Here is a 6,167-nt window from a genome sequence, read left to right as displayed (position 1 = left end):
GTTTGCCCCCCCCCCCCCCCAGTCTCTCACTTGTTCTTTGCTGATGACAGTCTGCTCTTTTTTAGAGCCAATGCCCATGAAGCTGGAGTGGTGAAACATTGTCTGAATCAGTATGAGTCTATGTCTGGCCAGGCAATTAATTTCCATAAGTCCAGTGTTTGTTTTAGCAGGAACACGACTGAGCAGCATAGGGAGGAGGTGGTGGCTGTGCTTGGAGTGGTCCAAGCTCCCAATTTCGGTAAATATCTGGGTCTGCCAGCTTTTGTAGGGCGTAATAGGAAGGTAGCATTTTCCTATATTGAAGATAAGATTAAACAGCGCATTGTTTCATGGAATAAAAAATTGCTCTCACAGGCAGGTAAGGAAGTGTTGTTGAAGTCCGTAGCCCAGGCCATGCCTACCTTTTCCATGAGTGTATTCCTTCTCCCTGAGGCCTTATGCATATCTGTGGAAAGAACCATGAATAGGTACTGGTGGGGCTCTGGAACGGAAAGGAAAATTCATTGGACAGCCTGGGACCGATTATATGTGCCTAAAAAGTATGGAGGTTTGGGATTCAAAGATCTGCGTGCGTTTAATTTGGCTATGTTAGGAAAACAGGCTTGGCGGTTCCTAACTAACCCTCACTCTTTGGTTGCTAGGATCTATAAGGCAAGGTACTATCCACATACATCCTTTATTGATGCTAATTTAGGGAGTTTCCCTAACTATTGTTGGCGCACTATTATGGCTGCCCACAGTTTGGTCTGTGGTGGTGTCAGGCGTATAGTTGGCAACGGGAAATCTACATTGATTTGGGGGCATCCTTAGCTGCCTGATGGGCCTAATCCAATGGTTTAGACTCCTATGCCTGTGGAACTGAATGGCTCACTGGTAGCTGGTCTTGTTGATAAAGGTGGCGGGGCGTGGGATCTTTCTGTGTTGAACGACATTCTTTCCCCGGAGGATGTGGCTCGCATTATTAGAATTCCCCCGTCACCGAATTATGAGGATTCATGGTTTTGGCACGGTGAGCCAAAGGGTTGCTATTCAGTCAAGAATGGTTATAGGGCCATTGTTGGTGATGTTGGGTATGTGGTTGGTGGATTTCAAAAATGGAGTTCTCTATGGAAAATGAAAATTCCCCCAAAATGGAAGACTTTTCTTTGGAGAGCCCTAAATGATACTCTCCCTGTTACTATTAATTTGCTTAAAAAGATAGTGGATATTGACCCAACATGCCCAAAGTGTGGGCTTACACATGAAAATATAATGCATGCCTTAGTCTTATGTGACTATTCCCAACTTGTATGGCATGAATCGGCTATTCCCATGACTTCTATTGTAGGGGATTCTTTTTGTGAGTGGTTCTCATGCACTTTAAGTGTCCTAACTGAAGATCACATTGCATTGGTTGTGGCAGTTTTATATTATCTCTGGCGAGCCCGCAATGCTGCTGTCTAGGAAAGATGCTTACTGCCGCCACGGAGAATTGCATGCTCAGCTGCTGCAGCTCTTCACGCGTGGAGAGGTGCTCATGGAGATCAGGCGTTGGCTGCCAGCGCACAAAGTATACCCGTGGAAAATGCTACTGCCGTCTTGCATTCAGATTCGGTGCGTATGAACTGCTTCTTCGATGCTGGCTTTCAATCTACAACGTTGACGGCGGCATTCGGTGCAGTGCTTCTAACACCCAACGGCGGCTTCGTAGCGGCGACAGCAGGGCCATTAACTCACTGTTTTTCGCCATTAATGGCAAAGGCACTAGCTTGCAAGGAGGTTCTTTCATGGCTCAGAGGAAGGGGAGTTCAGTCCGTCGCACTACACACAGATTGCACCAGCTCGGAACTCTTCTTCGGAATACGGAAGTGTTAAACTCGTACGTAGGCTTTGCGGTTGATACATGCAGAGCTACGCTATCCTTATTTTCTGATTGTTTAGTTCGTTCGGTTCCGAGATCAGCAAATGTTATTGCTCATTCTCTTGCATCAGCGGCCTATTCACAGGCTTGCATGCTGTACTGGGACTCTGTCCCACCTGACTCTATTTCTGCTTTGCTTTAATATATCGTATTGATGGTTTGGTTTTCAAAAAAAAATTTAATTTATCATTTTGTAATTATCTATTAGTTAGTATCATAAGACATATTTCATTTAGAGCACACATTTAGATAATGTTACAAATTTATCTATAAATCAAAGAAATAACCTTTAAAACCGTGGCAATAAAATTTAAATAGTAATCGAAATATATTCAAATTCGGGTTCAGAGATGGTTAAACATGAACGTGCTCTCATCCCTAATAACATGTATGTGTGTGGGTAGGTGGTAGTAAATGTATATAGATTGGTGATTGGGCATATGGTAAAAGTAAATAAGTGAAGTTGAAGTTGAAGTTTGTATAATAGGTAATATAGTGGTGATTATAGATAAGTTATATCACTTATATGTAATTTTGTATTTGAAAAAGAGTTAATTTTATTTGTTGTCCTAGATTTATAGGTGTGTCAATTCACTTTTAGTCTTTAAAAAAAAACATCATTCTTTGGTCATAGTATTATTGTGGCATGATCATTTTTTATTCTCTATCAACAAAATCATTTAAATAACGTTAAAAACAATAAGGACATTTTCGTATATTCAGTTACGTTCTAAGTGTTAAGTCCTTTTCTTTCCTTTTTTTGATCTTAGATTTATATTTGTCATTCCATTTTTAGTCAGTTTTTTTTTAAAAAAAAAACATCCCCGTTGATCTTAACATTACTGTAGCATGACCTTTTTGGTCCTCTGTCAACAAATATGTTTAAATGACATTAAAAATAACGTTATTAGCGACTCAAAATTTTCTTTTTTTTTTTCTTCTTGGTAATAAAATTTTTATCAATACATAAGTCTATGCAAAATCCAAAAAAATTACAATTGAAAAACCACAAGTCTACTTCATAGCAAACCTTAAGTCTAGTGCATAAATCTACTTCATAAAAATTCACAAGACTTGTGGTTCTATTACCAAGAAGAGAAAAGGAGAATTTTTGAGTGGTTAGTAACGTCATTAACTTTAATGTCGTCATTTAAACATATTTGTTTACGGATGACAAAAAATGGTCATATCACAATAATGTTAGGACCAACAAGAATAACTGATAAAAATGCATGACTAAAGGTGGAATGACTCATATTTGTTTACGGATTACGTTCCGTCGCGATGTTTCCATCGTGATTTGTGATTTTTCTTGTAGTACTAGGGCCAAAAAATGAAAAAGATTTAACACTTAGTACTAAATATACTAAAATGCCCTTTTATTTAACGTCATTTAAACAATTTTAATTTGTTGACCAATGACAAAAAAAATGGTTATGCCACAAAAATACTAGGATCAAATGTGAATGTTTTTTTTTAAAAGACTAAATTTAGGACCAAAAAAATGGTTATGCCACATGATAAAAAAGTGGAGTGACAAACTATAAATCTATGACCAAAAGTGAAATTACCTCTTGATAAATGTAGAAAAAGGAAAATAATTTTTTTTTCTTTACAAATGAAAAAAATGTTAAAAACAAACTTTTTGTTTTCTATTTTGCATTATTCTAGGAAATTGAAAATTTTTCATTACTAAATGCACATAGACTCATTTACTAACGGGAGAATTTCTCCAGTTTCTGAGAAATTCGAAAATTAGATAATAGAAAACATAAAACGTGTTTACTAGCATAGTTTTCCATTTTGAAAACTGGAAACATTTTCAATTTTTTAAGAAAACTGGAGAACTTTTAAATTTTTTATTCTAAATGTAAACATAATAAGACTATCATCTATTTGGATATATATCAATACAAATACACCGTCACCATTATCTACTTATTATATATTTATTCATCAATATGATTACATTCATTATAATCTTCTTTTATTTATCACTATCTTCTATATTTTCTACTCGTATTTACTTATATAAACATAACTTATTTGCTTACGCCTAAAGTTATACATTATTCACATTATCACAATTAAAACTTGAACACTAGACCAAGTTTTAGACTTTGATTGAACTCAACAATAAATTATTAATTCGGATATTTTTAGTTATATTATATTGTAATATAAATCTGGTCCAAATTTTACATATATTAGATTTCAAATTAAAAATATTATATATATATATATATATATGTATATATATATATATGTATGTATGTATATATATATATATATATATATATATATATATATATATATATATATAATATTTTCACTCAAATGAATATATCAAAAAATATTTTAAATATTAGCTAAAAAATATTAATATTATCCAAACTAAATTATGGGTGAACAAAATAGGTTATTTGCTCTAATATATTTTTAGTTATGTTATATACATATATAATTTGGTTCGGATATAAAATGTAAAAATCTTACATATATTAGACTTAAAAGTAAAAATTATATTTATTCTATTTAAACAAAACTAAATATATCTAAAAAATATTTTAAATATAAGGTCTAAAAATCACTCAAAACTAAACTTATTTATAACGTCAATTAGTCTAAAAATAATTTTAAAAAAATGAGCGTTAACATACAAGTTTTCTAAACAAATAAGAGATCATATAAAACAAAGAATAAATATTAAAAATAGAAAACAAAAAAAAAAGAACAATTTTATGAAAAATACGGACCAGACTCAAGTTTGGATCTGACTCTAAACAAGTGTTAAAAAAATACATACATGCGCAGCAGAAGTATCAAATCGCTTTTTCTAAGATTCTATGTAAAAGAGGGAGTTACAAGGATTTTACCCTTGAAGCGTGCTTTGGTAGAGTCAACAGCTTGAACCGTCCAATTGTCCGGTCTCTAGTTCGTCCACCGGTCGGGCACGCCGAGAACTCCCAGAGATTTCTACGTGAAAATTATTTTCCTGACTTAATCTCTTTATATCTTCTATCACCACTTAAGAAATAGGGCAAGGCTATATGTATATAGCCTTGTTTGGGCCCAAAGGTGCTAGCCTTTAAAAGCGCAAAATAGTCTTTAAAAGCCCAAAACTACCCAATATTGAATTAATAATGTATTAATTCAATAGTCTTTTAAAGTTCTCAGCATTACCACGAACCATTAAGGTGTGACTTTAATTTCTAGGTTCATAGTCAAACTAGCAACGAGTAAAATTTAATACTCATTATTAAATAACTCGTAAGTCATGAGTGACGCCTAGCAGTATGTCATGACTACCTAGTTGACAATGAATATATTATAATGAACCTTTCCATTACAAATATCATGCAACATTCCTTCCACACAACACTTGTTCCGAACCAGATAAAGATCATGGTCAAACTTGGTCAAACCCATAAACCTGGTCAATATGTCTATTCAATATTCTTAACCTGAAGCCAACTTCATTATACTCTGGCCAGAGATTCTCGTTGTATAATTATTGAATAGACTGGAACATCCTTGTTACCTCAAGGCGGTGAATCCTCTATTGAACGCACACATGTCTCCGTACAATATTGAACTAGGCCACCAAGTACACTTATAGTCCCATAAGGAACAAAAGACGCATACTGGCAAAAACTAGTCCACCATATGTACGAGACAACCATGTCGTCTCAAGTCAAAGGATTATTGTATACTTGTAACATATAACATACCGCTGACACGTAGGTAAACATCATGCGGTACGTTGTAGTCAGTCATTGTTCAGTGACTTGTTCTCTAACAATCATCCACATGTCCACTCTCTGTATCTCATACATAATGGCATGAGACTCACTATAAGAAGGACAATGTGCTAATCTTATCGTAATTCTAATGCCCAATAAGAATTCCTATGACTAGGAACAATTTTTTTTTTTACAATTTTTCATTTATTAATTCTTCGTCACTCATATTCTTAACTCTTAAGAATGAAGAATTAAGAAGATTGTATGGAATAATATCAAATATCAAATATTAACTAAAACAAAATAAAATAAATAAAACAATTATTTATTATATTTATTTAATTAGAAATCAATGTCCAAAAATAATAAATATTGACTGCTAGGGCATACACGTGTAACAAAAAGTTGCTTGTTGAGCATGTTTGGGTGATAGTAGACATCTTATTATTTTAAGAGATTTAGAGATCAAAATTTACTAACTACACTATTTGTATTTGTGATTTTTTTTTCTTTTTTTAGATTAA

This window comes from Ipomoea triloba, chromosome 5 (genome assembly GCF_003576645.1).
Source record: "Ipomoea triloba cultivar NCNSP0323 chromosome 5, ASM357664v1".
Classification (NCBI taxonomy): Eukaryota; Viridiplantae; Streptophyta; class Magnoliopsida; order Solanales; family Convolvulaceae; genus Ipomoea; species Ipomoea triloba.
The sequence above is the reverse complement of the archived record's forward strand: the minus strand, read 5'-3'. Positions refer to the sequence as shown.